The 17,772-nt window shown below is 50.6% G+C and overlaps 1 protein-coding gene across 2 annotated transcripts in view; it reads left to right on the forward strand.

Moving 5' to 3' along the window:
• The window catches only part of PACSIN1 (protein kinase C and casein kinase substrate in neurons 1), a 55,295-nt gene that overhangs the window by 20,528 nt on the left and 16,995 nt on the right, over positions 1–17,772 (forward strand). The window contains exon 1 of one of the 2 annotated variants that reach the window (XM_036249185.1): positions 16,399–16,421. The exons of the other annotated variant lie outside the window; for it this stretch is intronic. The gene's annotated coding sequence lies outside the window, so the exon portion shown is untranslated. Of the gene's footprint in view, positions 1–16,398; positions 16,422–17,772 lie in introns of those variants that run through there. 2 annotated transcript variants of the gene reach the window in all.

Here is a 17,772-nt window from a genome sequence, read left to right on the forward strand (position 1 = left end):
AGAATCATGGAATCCTAGGGAACAGACTGACAAACCTCAGAGGGACGGGGGGTGGGAGGGGTGGGAAGAGAGAAACCAAAGAACTTACATGCAGATATGCACAACCAATCAACATGGACACTAGGCTGGGGAAGGCAGGAGGGGGGTGGGAGTGGGAAGGAGGGGGAATCAATGTGGAAAAAAGGAGGACATCTGTAGTACTTTCAACAATAAAAAAAAATGAAGGTGAGGAAACGTAACAGTGGGTGGGAAGGATGGTCACACAGGCGTCCAGTGGATGCCGACTGCTGTCACCCCTTCTATCCCTTAGGGAAGCTTCTCCAGCGAGGCTTCCCATGTGCTCCATACCTCTGCTCGGGTTCTTCTCCCCTCCTCTCTGGCCCTCCAAGGCTGTACCCCAGCCCGGCCACAGGCCGCCCTCCTCCCTGATTCCGTGGCATGGACAGCCTGTCCCCTGCTGTCCAGCGCCTGTTACCATCTGACTCTGTGGCCCCTCCTGAGTCCATTCACACTCCCCTGGGGCCGAACCTATGGCTGCTTCTTGTTCATCACCTCCGATGCACCTGGCACAGCACTGGGCAGGCATGGAAGGTGCTGGAGAACCCATGTTCCAGGGCTGGAATCTCCCAGTCACACAGGCCCAGCGTAAACCTCACTGAATGGCTCCATGGGTCGTGCCTATGTTAGAAAGTGGGAATACGTAGGTGACCCGGGACTAAGAAGACTGCAGTGCAGTAGGACAGTGGTTCTGAGCCTGGTGTGCCCTTGACAACCATCTGGGGAGCTTTGAGTTACTGGTGCCTGGGCCACACACAGAAATGAAGTTGGACCCTTACCTTACACTGTTTTCAAAAATTAACTCAAAGTAGAAATCAAAGACCTAAGTGTAAGAAATAAAACTTTTAGAAGAAAACATAGGGGTCCCTGGTTGGGTAGCTCAGCTGGTGAAAGCATCGTCCTAATACACCAAGGTTGCAGGTCTAACCCTGGGTCAGGGCACATATAAGAATCAGCCAATGAATGCATGAACAAGTAGAACGACAAATTGATATCTCCCTCTTTCTCTCTCTCTCTCCTCCCTCCCTTCATGTCTCTCTAAAATCAATCCATAAATGAAAATATTTTTTAAAAGAAAGAAAACAACCCTGGCCAGTTTGGCTCAGCAGTTAGAGTGTTGGCCTGCAGTCCCGAGAGACCTGGGTTCAGTTCCCGCTAAGGGCACGTACCTCGGTTGCAGTTTGTCCCCGGTCCTGGTTGGGTTGTGCGGGTGGCAGCCACTCGATGTATCCCTTTCACATCGATGTTTCTCTCTCTTTTCCTCTCTTCCCCTTCCACCCTATCTGAACAAAAACTGGAAAAATGTCCTTGGGTGAGGATAAAAAAATTAAAATTAAAATTAAAAAAAAAAAAGAAAGAAAACATAGGGGAATTTTCATGACGTTGAATTTGGCAATGATTTCTTGGATATGACACCAAAAGCATAGGCAGCAAAAGAAAAAAATAAAGGACTTCATCAAAATTTTAAACTTTTATGTATCAAAGGACACTATTAAGAGAGTGAGAAGAATGGGAGAAAATATTTGCAAATCATATATCCGATAAAGGATTAATATTCAGAATCTATAAAGAACTCTAAACAAAAAAACAAACAAGTCGGTTAAAAAATGTGCAAAGGACTTGAATAGACATTTCTCCAAAGAAGATACACAGATGGCTAATAGGCGTGTGAAAAGCTGTTCAACATCATTAATCATTAGGGAAATGCAAACCAAAACTACAATGAAATGCTGCTTTACACCCATCAGGAAGGCCATTATTAAAAAAACAAAACAGAAAATAACAAGTGTTGGTGAGGATGTGGAGAAATGAGGACTCTCCTGCGTTGCTGTCAGGAGTGTAAAATGGTGCAGCCACTTTGGAAAACAGTTGGGTGGGCCATCAAAATGTGAAACATAGACTGTGATCCAAAATTCCACTTCCGGGAATCTACCCCAAAGAACTGGAAGCAGAGGCTCAGGCTGGTTCTGGAACACCAATGTCATGGCAGCACCGTTCACAACAACGCCAGAGTCCGTGGTGGATGAAGGGGTAAACAAGTGTGGTATGTATGGAATGGGGTAGCATTCGGCCATAAAAAGGAATGAAGTACTGATATATGCCACGTGGGTGAACCTTGAAAACATGCTAAATGAAAGAAGCCAGACACAACAGGAAAAATATGATGTGATTCCACTCAGTATAAGTTGCCTAGAGTATGCAAATTCATAGACACAGAAGGTAGATGGTGCTTGCTAGGGGCTGGCGGAGGAGGAGTGGGGAGGTATTGTTTCATGGATACAGAATTTCAGTTTGGGATGATGAAAACATTCTAGAAATGGATGGTGGTGATAGTTGGATAACAATGTGAATGAATATGCTTAATATACTGAACTGTACACTTAAAAATGGTTAAAATGGTAAATTTTAGGTATATTTTACCATAATTAAAAATAGTGTTGCAGGTGATTCTCATGTGCACTTGGATGGGCCAGAGGATTAGCCTGAGAATAGTAGCACACTTTAGTATTACAGGTCTGCGATCAGTAGGAGTGTGAATATGGAAGATCAGGGGTCAGGGCAGATTCCTTTCCCTATGAGGCTGCTATGATGATTCGGTCAGTTCTCGGGCCGCACTGCTTGGTTTCAAATCCCACCCAGCTCAACAAGTTTTGTGCAGTAACTTGGGCAAGTTGCTACTCTGCACCTCAGTTTCCTCATCTATAAAATGGGCATAATAATTATGCCTGCCTTATAGGGCGCTCTGAGGTTAAACAAGGTACTTCGTGTTAAACATTTAGGACAGTATCTGCTCAGTAAATGTTAGTAACATTCTGGGAATATGAACATATCATAACTTATTTATAAATTTCCCCAACTATGGTCATTTAGGTTCTCTTCCTTTTCTGATGTAACAAAATGGCAAAAGATATTTCTGTATTTGTTTTCTTGAGCACATGTAAGATTTTTTCAAGAGTGTTTTCCAAGAGGTATACCTGTCGTAGCTGTGAGCCTAGTCAACTTCACGAGACATGACCACAGTGTCTCAGTATTGGGAAGAGTATTGGGGTCTCTCTTGAAAGAATCATTTTACTATGACTTAAATATATGAACCCTGTGTTCAGATGTGTGAGTCCTGCAGACCTATTAAAGATATCGCAGTTGTGCCCTGGCCAGTTTGGCTCAGTGGTTAGAGCATCGGCCTGCCGTCCTGGGTTCGGTTCCCGCTAAGGGCACGTACCTCGGTTGCAGTTTGTCCCCGGCCCTGGTTGGATCGTGTGGGTGGCAGCCACTCGATATGTCCCTTTCACGTCAATGTTTCTCTCCCCCTCTCTCTCTCTCTCTCTCTCTCTCTCTCTCTCTCTCCCTCCCTCCCTCCCTCCCACTCTATCTGAACAAAAAGATGGAAAAGTGTCCTCGGGTGAGGGTAAAAAAAAAAGATATCGCAGTTGAGATGCCAGTGACAGAAACACCAACTCAAAATGGCTTGGAGCATTGCTTCTCAAACTTTGCTGTGCATATAGATCACATGTTACCTGTTAAAATGCAGACTTTGGAATACAGATTTTCAGAGTGTGGGTAGGGACTGAAATGCTCCATTTCTAACAAGTGTCCTGTAATGCTAATGTTGATGGTCTCCTAACCACACATTCGGTAGCAAGGGTTCTCAATCTTGACTGCACATTGGAAAACCTGGGGGAACTTTTAAAAAATACTGAATCTTGGGTCCTACACTCAGATGTTCTGGAATAATTGGTGTGGAGCAAGTTTTCAAAGCCTCCTAGGTATTCTAATGGGCAGCAAAGTTTGGGTACTACTTGTATAAACAAAATGAAAGACTCATTATGTCACTCACCAGAATCTCCTGAGGACAGCTCCGGCATTGGTTAATTCTGTGACTCAGCCACCTCTAGGAGTCAGCTTCTTTACATCCTTAGTGAGTAGGTTTAGCCCTTAAGCCGGCTCCCCATGGGGTCAAAAACGGCTGCCACAGCTCCAGACATCACATGCAAACTCTACAATGTCCAAGAAGCTAAGGGACTATTTTTTCCCAAGTCTCTTACCATCCCTGGAAGCCCTTTCCCTCTGCTCTGACTCTCCAGGGGAACAGGAGTGTCACAAATGACTGAGACCAGTGGTTCCCAAAGTGGGGTCCCTTATCAGCATCACCTGGGCATTCAATAGAAATGTAAATTCTCAAGCCCTACCACAGACCTACCGAATCAGAAAATTTGGGGTGCAGCCCTGTGTTTTACTAAGTCCTTCGGATGATTCTGACGAATGTTCAAGTTTGAGAACCAACTAAGCCATAGGCCAGTGATTCTCAACCTGGGTTGACTTGCCTCCCCAGGGGACACTTGGCAATTCTGCAGACATTTTTGGTTATTACCACTCGGGCAGGTGTTATTGGCATCTAGTGGGTAGAGGCCAGAGGTGCTGCCAATCATCCTACCGTGCACAGGATAGCCTCCCAACAAAGAGTGATGCAGCCCCAAGTGTCAGTCATGCCAGAGGTGTGATGAGGACAGTCAGCATTTCCTCTGAGTCACTGTAGTGGGGACTGGTCAGCAAGAGCAGAGGAGGAATGGCTGTTGGTTAGACAGCCAAGAGCATTTGCTACTAAAAATTCCTCTCACACTAAATCAGACACCGGCTCCGTCGCCCCGCGTAGAGCAGTCCTTCATTTAGAAATTACACAGAATGCTATAGAATACAAAGTGTGGGACCTGCGGGGTCAAGGGGGTTTGTTTGCCAGGCTTACTCCAGTAATTACCATTGTTGGCAATGTGGTTTTATCAGGAGCTTAATCATCTCTCTAAATTTCATGTGTGGGTTTAAAGGTTGGCTGCATCCCTCAGTGTGCTTTATGCATGGTTTTAGAGCCAGATATTTTCCCCAAGAAACGCACCTCCATCGTTCGTGTGAGCAGCTGGCATTTGAGGTGTAGGACCCTCCTTTGGGGCCCAGCAAGCCTGTCATGGTGGCCCTGCCTACAGTTGTGTGTTTTTTGTTGTTGTTTTGTTAATCCTCACCCGAGGGTGTTTCCCACTGATTCTTAGAGAGGTGGAAGGGAGGGAGGGAGCGAGAAAAACACTGATGTGAGAGAGACACATCAATTGATTGCCTCCCACACAGCTCTAACGAGGGCTGGGGGTTGAACTGGGTTGAACCCGAGACTGTGGGTCTGTGGGCCGACGCTCTAACCATTGAGCCAAACTGGCCAGGGCTGCAGTTGTGTGTTTTGACCAAACCTTCCAGCACTGTCCCCTTGACCTGCCAGCACTGTCCAGTCCCGCCACCACTGGCCACACAGGGCACTCGAAAGGTGGCTTGTCCAACTAGAGAATTGATTTTCCTTTTTTAGGAGTTAAATTTTCAATTTTATTTCATTGTTTCTGACTTAAATGTAAATAGTCAATGGACAGTGCCACCTTGGACGCCCTGAGGTTCCCTGTGGCACTGGGCAGGGTGCTGGCTCATGGCGTGCCCCCAGGGGCACACAGCACACAGCCTGCTCAGAGCTGGGGGTCTCACAGGACCCCTGTCCAGTTGCTCTGTGCTGGAAGTCCCCCTACCTCCAGACAGGGCGCGGTCATTTCCAACACTGCCCAAAGCCGGACCCGCCGAGCATTTCCCAGCGGAGGCAGCCGCCTACCCAGTCCCGGGAGCCCTTTGCTTTGGGTGGGAATTTTCTCGGTTCAACATAGAAATGTTGGTTATTCCATGCTGAGCAGAAACTCTACCTGATAAATCAGTAAAGTAATTTGTTTTCCAATTTAAATAATTACTTAGCATGTGTAGTTTATTTGGTAAAGAAAAACCTTCTGAATTTTCTTCGGTTTCTTTTTCGTGCGGCACAGGGCAGGGCTGGGACTCGGCCGGCCGTAGGTCTGCTGCGCAGTCAGTGAGCATGGTGCAGTTCCTACGGGGGCCCTGGTGAGGACATTTCACTGTGGGATCATTGAAGACATCGATAGGCCTTGTTTTGCACGTACATCACCCAGAGCCCTGGGAGAAGCCGTCCGTGTCCAGCCTCCAGGCAGTAGTTGGTGCTGCCCGCACACGGACTGTGTGCCTGGGGCGGCCGATCTCACTGTTGGCCTCGGGGCGTCCCAGTTCATGTCTTTGCTGCCTGTGACAGGTCTTTCTCTTGCCCTCGGTCTTACGGCACTCATGCCGGTTGTCCTGAGAGATGCCCATGGCTGGATGCCAGCTGGAAAGAGCTTTAATTTTTCAGTTACAGTTGACATACAATATTGTATTAGTTTCAGGTGTACAGCGGTGATTACACACTCATATAATTTACGAAGTGATCACCCCGATAAACCTAGTACCCATCTGACACCACCCATAGTTGTTATAATGTTATTGACTATATTCCCTATGCTTGAATAGCATTCTTGTGTCCCGTGTGTGGGTGTCTGCCCTGGGCTGTCAGCCCCCCAGGACAGCTTGTGTGTGGCTTTCCTCTTGATCAGTGACTAGGACGGCGGGGCGATCGAAAGCCTCTTTGATGGTGGCGTTATGGAGTAGGCTTCATAGGCCAGGACGGTTTGTGAAGTGTGGTCACTGGAATGCCTGCCTCAGTCACAGTGGGGGACCACCTGGAAATCAGGTCATAACAGTGCACATTCTTGGGCCCCACCACAGACCTACTGCAGTGGTCTGGTACATTGGTGCGCCCTACCCCACCCATGAGCCTCCTGCTAGTCACACCCTGGTGAAGCCCCCCCCACACCTGCATTGACCCTGGGCTCGGCCATGTGACTTGCTTTGGCCAGCATGACCAAAGGAGAGGCTTGAGAGTTAGGTGCTTACACACTGGAACTTGTCCTTTTGGAATGTTTGCTCTTGGAGCCCCGAGCTACCATGTAGGTAGGTCCTTGCAGCCTGCTGGAGAGACCGTGTGTGGGGGAAGATGGGGAGTGGGGAGGAGAAGGGACAGGCACCAACTACTCCAGCCGTCTCAGCTGAGGGCCAGGCATGTGAATGAAGAAGCTGTCTAGGACATTTCAGCCCCAGCTGAGTCCACATGGGAGAAGAACCATCCAGCTGAACCCAGCCATCCCACAGAATCACAAAACATAGTAAGTCATTGCTTTAAGTCACTGAATTCTGGGGAGTTTGTTATGCTGCAGTAGGCAGCTGAAACCCCTCCTGAATCCAAACCTCTGTGGCTGTGGCTAGAATTCCCACTGCATATAAACCTCCAGGTGTTTCTGATGCTCGCTAAAGCCTGAGAACCCCTGGAAGAGGAAAGGCCTAATTTAAGTCACCGTGAGCTGGGTGACTGGACAAATGCCTTAGCTTCTCTCATTTTCCATTTCCTTGTGTGTAGCTCAGAGGTGAGTACGGACTCCAGAGATGAATGGGGAGCAGAGTGCTCTGTGAATCTGAATCACCAGATGGAAGTGAGGGGTTAGAGTATTGTCAGCACTGTCAGCCACACAGGAGCATGCATTGAGCACCAACTGTGTGCCCAGTGCCGAGCCTGGTGTGAGCTGCTGTGTCAGACTGTGGTTGTGAGCATCCTTGTTCAATTTAATTTCTCTGAAATCCCAGTGGTAAGAAAATGGCTGGTGGTATTTATGGGGGTGGTAGAATGAGGGACAGTCCATTCAAACCACAGCAAGGCCTGCGACTTCACCCCAGAGGGTCCCTGATCAGATGTTACCACTGCACAACCTTCATTCACCTGAACTGTTGCAATAACCTCTTTTTCTATTTTTAATCGAAGTATAACATGCAGTGAGGTTCACAAATCTTAGGTGTGCAACTCAATGCATTTGTACATGTGTGCACAGCTGTGAAAGCACCACTCAGATCAGGACAGAGAACATGCCAGCACCCCAGAAGGTACCCTCCTGCTCCAGAAGCCACTGCTGTTCTGACTGCCTCTGTAGATTAGATTTGCTCATTCTTGCTTGATTTAACTGTAGTGTTTTTAACTGTATCTCTTTGTATAGATTTTTTAGTGGTTCCCCTAGGGATTACTTTTTTTTTATCCTCACCCGAGGACATTTTCCATTTTTTGTTCAGGTAGAGTGGGAAGGAGAGAGAGGAACAGAGAGAGAGAGAGAAACATCGACGTGAAAGGGACACATCGAGTGGCTGCCACCTGCACGACCGACCAGGGCCAGGGACAAACTGCAACCGAGGCATGTGCCCTTAGCGGGAACCAAACCCGGGTCTCTCTGGACCACAGGCCGACGCTCTAATCGCTGAGCCAAACCGGCAAGGGCTCATTTTTGTTTTAGATAGAGTGGGAGGGAGAGAGAGGAAGAGAGACAGAGAGAAACATCGACGTGAAAGCAACACATGGAGTGGCCGCCTCCCACACAACCCCAACAGGGGCCGGGGACAAACTGCAACTGAGGTACGTGCCCTTAGTGGAAACTGAACCCGGGTCTCTCTGGACCGCGGGCCGACGCTCTAACCGCTGAGCCAAACCAGCCAGGGCAATTACTTTTTTTTTTTATACACAACTTACCACAGTCTACTGGTGTCAATATTGACCAGTTAGTGACATGTAGGAAATTTATCTCTTTAGGTCCTTTTACCCTCCCCTACTTATCATCTAACTTTTAAAATATATTTTTTTTATTGATTTTTTAGGGAGAGAGAGATAGAAACATCATGGGAAAGAGAAACGTCGATCAGCGGCCTCCTGCACACCCCCTACTAGGAATGAAACCTGAAACCTGGGCATGCGCCCTGACCTGGAATCGAACCAGTACCTATTAGTCCCTGGTACGGCTCTCAATCCACTGAGCCACACCAGCCAGGCTTCGATCTAATTTAAACATTCATTTCCTTTACATTGAGAAACACATTGGTCAGTGTTATAATTTTTTAAATTGGTTTAGGAGAGAAGAAGGGAGAGGGAGAGAGAGATAGAAACATCCATGAATGAGAAACATTCATCGGCTGCCTCCTGCATGCCCCCTACCGGGGATCGAGGCTGCAATGCGGGTATGCCCCACCTCCTGGTGCACAGGACGATGCTCAACCAACTCAGCCACACTGGCCAGGGCAGTGTTATAATTTTTGCTTCGACCCTCAACTATAATTTAGAAAACTCAGGAAGATAAGGAAAGTCCATCATATTTACTAATAATTTTACTCTAGTGGTCCCTTTTTGCCGATGCTCCAGGATTCCTTCTTTCATCATTTTCTTTCTGTTGCAAGAATGTCCTTCAGCCATTCTTTTAGGGCAGGACTGCTCACACACATTCTCTCAGTTCTTCATCTGAGAAGTCTGGATTTCTCCCTGGGTCCTGAAGGATTATTTGCACTGAGTATAGTATTCTGAGCTGACAGTCTTTTCTCTCAGCAATTGAAATGTACCTCCCACTTCTGGCCTCTGGTTTCTGATGAGAAATCTGCTGTCACTTGAATTATGTGTCCCTTTTGGGTAAGGTGTCATTCCTCCCTCTGCTTTCCAGATGTTTTCTTTGTCTTTAGTTTTCAAGAGTTCAATTCTGATGTGTCTTGAATTTTTTCCAGTTTACCTGTTTGGAGTTTAGTAAGCATCTTAAATCTGTAGATATATGTCTTTTGCCAAATTTGGGTATTGTTTTTTTTCCAAGCCACTATTTCTTTGAATACTTTTTTTTTTTAATCCTCACCTGAAGATATTTTTCCATCTCTTCAGATAGAGTGTGAGGGAGGGAGGGAAGGAGAGAGAGAGAGAGAGGAACATCGATGTGAGAGAGACATACCAATTGGTTGCCTCCCACATGACCCCCATCAGGGCCAGGGACCCAACAGCAACTGAGGTACATGCCCTTGATCGGAATCAAACCAGCAACTCTTTGGTCTGAGGGCCAATGCTCTAACCACTGGGCTCTTTGAATACCTTTTCCTCTCCACACTCTCTCTTCTCCATCTGGGACTCTAACAGAATGTTGGAGCTTTTGTTATAGGCCCACAGATTTTTTACGCTTTGTTAAATTCTATTTATTTTTTCAGTCTATTTTCTCTCTGTTCAGATTGGCTAATGCGATTTTTTCTATCTTGAAGTTCACTGATGTTTCCTGTCTTGTTCCATTCTGCTGCTGAGCTCATCTAATAAGCTCTCAGCACTAAAATTTCTATTAGATTCTTCTTTATATCTTCTATTTCTTTGTGAAGGCTTTCTTTTTTTTTTTTTCATTTGTTTCAAGTATGTTCATAATTCCTTGTTGAAACATTTTTAAGGTTGCAGCTTTAACATTCTTGTTAGATAATTCCAATACTGGTAGCATCTGTTGGTGCCTTCTCTCATTCTGGTTGAGATTTTCCTGGTTCTTGGCATCACAGATGCTTTTTTTTTTTTTTTTTGTATCCTGGACTTCGGGATATTATGTTATGAGACACAGCTCTTATTTAAATCTTCTGTCTTAGCAGCCTTCCTCCAACACTGCACCTTGCTGGTGCCAGGGTGCGTGGAAATCCAGGTTCCCCATCTGACCTTAGTTGACACCCTCGTGGGAGACAGGGGTGCCTCCGCCGGCTGGGCGGGGGTGCAGTTCCACTCCCACCAGACCTCCACTCACACCTCCCTGCCTGGAATGGAGGGGCGCCTTGTTGCTGCTCCCCACGTGTTCTTTAATCTCCCTTGCTGCTGGGGGTCGTGACCACCCTGACTAGGCCTCCTCTGACAGCAACCCAGTGTGGAGGGGAGTGCGCCTTATTACCGCTGGGTGGAGGTGAAAGCCAGGCTCCCCATTCATTCTGTTACCCCCTGGTGGTGGGGGTGGGGCACTGGTTACAGCCAGGCCAGGCTCCTCACTGGGCTCCTGCTCACCGGAGTGGGGGTGGGCCTAGGGCTGCAGGGTTTTCCCTGGTGTTTGGCTAGAGTACGGCACTTATTGTTTGAAAGGTTTTTGTCTTGCTAGGCTGCACCTTCCCAATCCTTTGGCTAGAGAGGGCGGGCTCTTCTTGGAGCTGTTTGTGTCCATACTCATTGGTATTTCTGGGTTGCTGACCTCCAGCAACACATCTGGGATATATTGGACTAAAAGAAAACCCAGAGGACTCACTGCTGTGCTTGCTGTTCCTTGGTCCCGAGGTCTTAGTCTTTCTCCCCCTTCCGAGTCTTCATAGGTTTGTTTTGAACATGATGGCAGGTTTTCCACTGCACTCCACAGGAGGAAGAGGGAGAGACGCGTCCACTCCACTTTGCCTGGGAACTGCAAGTCCAGATTTACCTGTTCTTGGCCTTCCTAGAAACAGAGGCCACTGTATCTGTTCTTTTAAGTTTGGCTTCTCTGGCTCAGCAAGATGCTGAGATTTTCCCATGGGGCTGTGTTTTCATTGCTGGGGATGAGCGATTTCCCACCTTTCCCAGCTCCTGGCACACGTAAACGAATTACTAAAACTCTGCAGCACACCAAAAGATACATATTTTGCCGATCTGACAAAAAAAAAATAGGTATAATTTTGATGCATTCACACTGGATGACTATTGTCCTGTTGGCCACTGTCGTTTTTTCATTTGACAATCTAAGGGAAAAGAGGTCCGTGCCCCTGACCAAAAGTCAGGTAGTACATGTTTTAAAGATTCTTGTGGTGCACCGGTCGAAAATCCTGCTGTAGAGCTTTCAACTGTGTGAGCAAACCACACGCTGGAACTCGCGCAGGGGAGAAGCAGACCACCCTCCCGCGTGCAGTGAATCACACTTGTTTACCAGTCTGCGTGGATGGGCGTTTGGGCTGCTTCCAGTTTGCTGCTATTAAGAACAGAGCCACTGCAGATGTTCTTGGGCCTGCATTTCAATGGCCACGAGTCCTCGTTTCTGTTGGGAATACATGTTGCAAAAGCCTCTTAATGGTCTTCTTGCTCCAGCTTTGCCCCTTCCTAGTCACTGCCACATAGAAGCTACAGTGATCTTTTGAAAACATAAATTGGGTCCTCTCCCCCATTTGCTAAAAAATGCCAGTGGCGCCCTGGCCAGTTTGGTTCAGCGGTTGGAGCATCGGCTTGCGGACCAGAGAGTTCTGGGTTCGGTTCCCGCTAGGGGCACATACCAAAAAAAAAAAAAATGCCAGTGGCTTCCCTTTATACTAAGAATAAAATCCAAGTCCTCACCATGGCCTGCAAGGCCCCGCAGGCTCTGCCCCTGCCTGGCTCTTCTCTCCTCCCCTGTCTGCTTCCTCTCCCTGCCGTCCCTTCATGCAGCCCAGCCGTCCATCTGGCTGTTCAGGTTCGGGAGCCTTCAGTGTGCGTAGCTTGTTCTCACCTCAGGACATTAGCCCTTGCTGTGCCCTCTGCAGATTCACTCTTCTCCCAAATAGTCACCTCCCTCCCTCCCCCCTTTATTTAGGTCTTTGTTCAAATGTCATCTCTTCGAAGAGAAATTCTAAAATGGCCCCCACTCACCCTATCTTTTTATCCCACATTCTTTTTTAAAAATATGTTTTTATTGATTTGAGAGAGAGAAAGGGAGAGGGAGGGGGAGAGAGAGAGGGAGGAACTTCGATGTGAGGACGAAGCATTGATCAGTTGCCTCTGCACGCACCCCGAGTGGGGAATGAACCTGCAACCAGAGCGTGTGCCCTGACTGGGAATTGAACCGGCGAGCTCTTCGTGCATGGGGCGATGCTCCAACCACTGAAACACCCAGCCAGGGCTTATCCTGCATTTTTTTTCTTGATAACACTGATCACCACGTGAACTTCTAGTGTGAATTTGTTGTGTGTCTTCGTCCTTTGGCATGAAGCGTTCATGAGGTTATCTTGTAGTTATCTGCTATGACTCACTGCCTAGAGCAGTACTGTGCATAGTAGGTGCTCAGGAAATATTCGTTAAATGTATTGAAGATCTAGCACGGGATTCAGTCAGACATGCCTCAGTTCGACACCAGCACCATCTTCCAGCTATGTGTCATAGAGCAGGCCCCTTAACCTGGTACTCCTACTCCCTTGCCCTAGGGTCCTGTGACTGCAGATTCGGGTTCAGGAGGTTTGGGTGGGACCTGAGATGCTGCATGTCTTCCCAGCTCCCAGGCAGGACCTGGGCTTTGAGTAGCAAGGACTTAACCAGTCTGAGCCTCCGTTACCACGCCTGTAAAATGGTTCATTGTGAAAAACAAGGGATAAAGTGCATACCGTGCACGGTGCCAGGACTCAGCAGGTGCTCAGTCAGTATCGATTGCCCCTCCTCTGGGCACCTTTTAGGGTCTGCAACTTGAAGTCGCCTTGGGTTTTCTTCCTCTGTCCTGTCCCCACATTTAGCCCCACACAGACCCTCAGAGGAGCCTTGTCCATTTTTTTTCTCCACTGCTAGCCAGCCCTGCCTGTCATGGCAGGGGTTTGGGGAGGATTCTGGCATTTTGGCAATCATAGGGACATTATGCAAATGAGATGCAAAGCAGCAGCTAATGAGCCCTGATTGCATTTGCCCTGTGCCTGGCTGGGGTATGGCGCAGTGGATGCTCTTTGGGTCTGGTGAGAAGGCAGTGACAGGTGTCAGCTTCTCCTGGGGGCTCTGTGGCCTGGGTGAGGCCACATTTGTAGTCTGATCCCGCCTGTGGACTGGAATATGGTTAAGGACCAGGAGTAGGGGCTGAGGTTGGGCAAGGGGTGTGGGTGGAGGGGTGCCCCTGTGTCTGTCTGGAGCCTGCAGCAGGTGACTCGGGGCCCCTCCCAACAGCAGATGGGGTTGGATAAGGCTGACAGTGGGGTGGGGGTGGGTGCTCCCTGGGCTGGGGAAGGAGGGGTGACAGGGGGGTCAGTTCCTGCCACAGCTCCTGTCTGAGTGTGGGAGGGCAAAACTCGAGGGTCTGCCAGGCAGCAGATGGGCCGGATCCGGCTGACAGTGGGGTGGGTGGGGGCAGCTATCTTTGCTCTCCCTGGATGGAGCTGGCTCTTGCGTAGAAAGATGATCCTGGGCTGGGGGCTGTCAGGGGGCTCTGCTTACAGCACCTGGGAACTCAATCCCTCCCCGCCCCCAGCCTAGGTTTCTTCTCTTTCCAGGGATTCTCTGCCCTCGGGTGCCAGGCATCCCTACCCTCTTGGCCTGGGCCTCAACCTGACCCTCTGCTGAGGACCCCCAGGCCTCAGACACCCAGCTGCAGCCTTCCAGTCCAAGGAAGGCCAGCCTGGAAGTCCCTGTTATTCTGGGGTTCTCACTTGTACCCACTATTGGCTGGCATTTCAAGTGCATATGACCCTGTCCTACCTGTGATCTAGGGATAAGAAACACACTTGACCCTGAAACTCCTAGAAACCGGGATCTGTCTTAGTGGAACCAATGTGGAACATTGGCAAACATTTGGCAGGCAGCAGGTTCAGATCCCCAACCAGACTTGTGTTGGCTCTGTCATCCTGGGCAGATTGCTCAGTCTCTCAGAGTCCCAGTCTCCTTGCCTGTCCTGTGACCTCAACTGCACAGCTGCTGTGACAGCCACAGATGCTGCAAGAGAACAGGAGCTCAGTGTCCACTAGCTTGTCACCTCCAGGGTGGGGACTCTGGCCTATGGTTGTGTCCAGCACCTAGAACAGTCCCTGGCACATGGCAAGTGCCTAGTAAATATCTATTGAATGAATGAAATGCCCTGTTACACCTATTCCAAGGTGATTTCCCCCCTCACATTTGACTTCTCTGATACTAGGATGTTTCATACAATTGATAGCATGTCTGACTTTATTGGCATCAGTGGGATGACTGAGAGGGATCTTAGACGGGGTGAAATACGGAAGAGGCCATCAACAGGCAGCTTCTGGCTTCATTTTCAGGGGGCTTCTAGTTCTTTCCGATTGTTTTCTCTGGGCTGTGTGGGTTCCTGAGTTACCCTGGGGCACAGGCTGCCTTGACCCCTGCCTGAGGATCTCCGAGGTGGTGCTGGGCCCCAGGCTCCACCTGGTCTCCCCCTCCACCTTCCCACCCCCAGCGAGATGTGTCCCTCCTGGGGAGGAGGGCTGTCTGAGGCACAAATTCCCTTCGAGGAGGGCGGGCCTGTTTTACTCTATCCTGTCACAGCTCCAAGTCCCAGAACTGGAGAGCCAGCAGGGGGGTGGGTGGGGCCCCCTGGGCTGAAGGGCTCTAGGTAGGATCTAGTCTGGACCAGGCAGAGGACATTCTAAATGAGGGAGGGGACAAGGGACCTTAGGCCCTGTCTCCACCCCCACCCCAGTCCCTCCAGCAGCAGAGCTGAGAAAAGGTGGACAGATTAGTGTCTGATCCCTAGAGCGAGCACAGAGCAGAGTCAGATCCTCTCCCGAAAGTGGCTCATTATTCAGTCCCCAGGTTGGGACACTTTTACTGTGTCACTGATCCCTTCTAATGAGGCGAGGGTTGGGGGCGTGAGTGTGCAGATGTGATTTGGTGTGGGAAGGGTGGTCTGTTGTATGTTCTGGATGCATGTGCATGTGTGTGCGTCGATGTTAGTGTTAGTTATGTGTATGCATATGTGTGCTACTTGTGCATGTATAGAGAGAGGCACAGGCTTGTGGAAATGCATTTGTGCAGATATGTGTAAGTATGTTTTTGGGGTTCACATGTGCGTGGATACATGTTGGTACGAATGGACACACGTGTGTCATGGGAGCCTAGCAGTCTACTCTGAGAGGCGTGTGAAAGCCGTGGCCTGTGGGAGAAGCACCGGAGTTAGAATCACAGGCCTCACTGCCGACAGTGAGCCCAGAGCCGTGGATGCTCAGACAAGTTATCTTACTACTGTGTGCCTCCGTTTCCAATCTGTAAAATGGGTATGGAACTTCAAGGAATGAGATTGTGGACGAGCATCTCAAACTCAGCCTGACCCAGAAAAGACTCAAAATAAAATGTTGAGGGCTGACTGAAGGCAAATGCGTGAGTAAGCACCTAGAAATGTTCACAGAGCTGCACCCAGAGTGCAGGGACCCGAGGGAAGTGCAGGGGAAGGCGCAGCTTACTGTCTGGTGGGATGTCGGAAAGCGGGGTCTTGAGGAGAAAGAGGAAAGAGGCCGGAGGGAGGCTGGACCTCCCCGCTCCCGGTGCCTGGGTGGCCACGTGAGCCCGCACGTCCACCACATCTGTGCAGGTGAGGTGCGCCGTGCAGGCCGCGCGCGGGGCGGGCGTCCCCTGGTGTACACGGAAGAGAGGCTGTCTGTGCAGCATTGCCCGGCTGCCATAGAAACGAGCCGAAGGAGGTGGGTGGCTGGAGAAGGAGGCGGGTCAGGAGGAGAGGGGGGAGGAGGCGGCAGCGGGGGGCGGGGAGCTGGCTTCTGCAGTTGTGGGGCTGCCTTCCTGAGCGAGCTGGTGGAGGGGACCAGAGAGGACGGCCCCCAGCCCAGGGGCCAGGCCCCTCCCTGCCCGCCACCACAGAGGAGGAGGACAGCCAGCCCCTCAGGCCCTGGCCTGGCCCAGGAGGGGCAGTGCGCTCCTACCTGCCCCTGGCTTGGTACCAAGACAGGCCCAGGTAGGCATCCATGGGGACAGCTGGAAGAGGCTGCGGGGCGAGTGGGGCCCCCGGGCTCCCCCAACTTCCTACCAGCGGCACCTGGTAGCAAGCAGAGGGGCCAGCAGGGCCAGGGCCTGTGCACGGGGTAGCAGCCAGTATCCTGGAGGCACTCCTCAGCACCTGGGCCCCTCCGGAGGACTCCCATGCTGCCTTTCCTGCTCTGCACCTCCTCCCTCTCCCCACCGCTGCCCTGGGCCTGGCTGTGCCAATGCCCCTCCCTGGGGGGGCGGGCTGAGGGGGCTGGCTCCCAGTGCCAGCCTCCCCAGGCTAAGGCTAGAGAGGGTGGGGGCAGGGAGAAATGAAGTTGTCCCCCACCCCCACTGGGGCACTGCGAGGCCTTGGGCATTTGGAACCAGCAGATCCAGTCCCCACCTCCACCCCACACACTAGCAGCCTCCCTGGTGGCCCCTATGATCTCAGGCATTGAGCTCAGAGCCCCCTGGTCAGGGAGGAGGCATCTTTCTCTTTTCCCCCAAGCTCAGGATCGTCCCTTCCTTGTTCTCCCTGTAGAACTAGATCTCCAGATCTCCCAGAGGACGCACGTTCCACCCCCAGCAAGTCCGGGGTCTCCATGTTGGGGTACAGGAGAGCAGACCCCTGGTGGGGGTGCCCGTGGCCCTCCCTCCCCCAACTTCTTTCCCTCTGCTGCATCACTCCTGGGGACAGTCTCCACTGCTGCTGGGGGGTCACTGAGGAGGAGCCTCAGCTGCTGCTCACAGGGGTGGGGCTGGGGCCTGGGGAGGACAGGCCTGTGGGTGCAGTGGGTGGGTGCGCCTGGTCCAGCTTTGCCCTGGGACAGGGCTGAAGGGCCTTGGCCTGTTTGAAGAGGTGATCCTAGCTTAAAGGGGACCTGGGGGTTGGTGTGTACAACCTTGAGCCTGCTCAGGGTCTGGGGAGGCAAAGGCTCTACTCCTCCTGCCTGCCTTCTCTACCCAGCACCCTCTGAGCACTTGGCTGGGTCCTTTGCTGAGCCCTGGCACCACATTGTGGAGCTTTTTCTTCCCTTGGGCCCTTGGGGGTCAGAGGACCTTGTGCAGGGGCCCTGGGCCTTTGATAGGGTGGAGGAATACTTGCAGAGAAGCTGATGGGGTTCATTCATTTCTGCAAATGTTAGTTGCACCTGCTGAATAGGCACCTCCCACTTTGGGGTTAAGGGCCTGGGGAGTGGGAGGGGGGTCTCCATGGTAGGAGCAGGGTGCGGGATGCCTAGGAGCTGGCAGCCACATAATCCAGGTGCACGTCATTGGCTGCGCCCTGCTTCTCTGAGCCCCATCCCCCTCCTCCCGCCAGGGCCTGGGGTGGGCGCTGG

This window comes from Molossus molossus, unplaced genomic scaffold (genome assembly GCF_014108415.1).
Source record: "Molossus molossus isolate mMolMol1 unplaced genomic scaffold, mMolMol1.p scaffold_m16_p_8, whole genome shotgun sequence".
NCBI classification, from domain to species: Eukaryota; Metazoa; Chordata; class Mammalia; order Chiroptera; family Molossidae; genus Molossus; species Molossus molossus.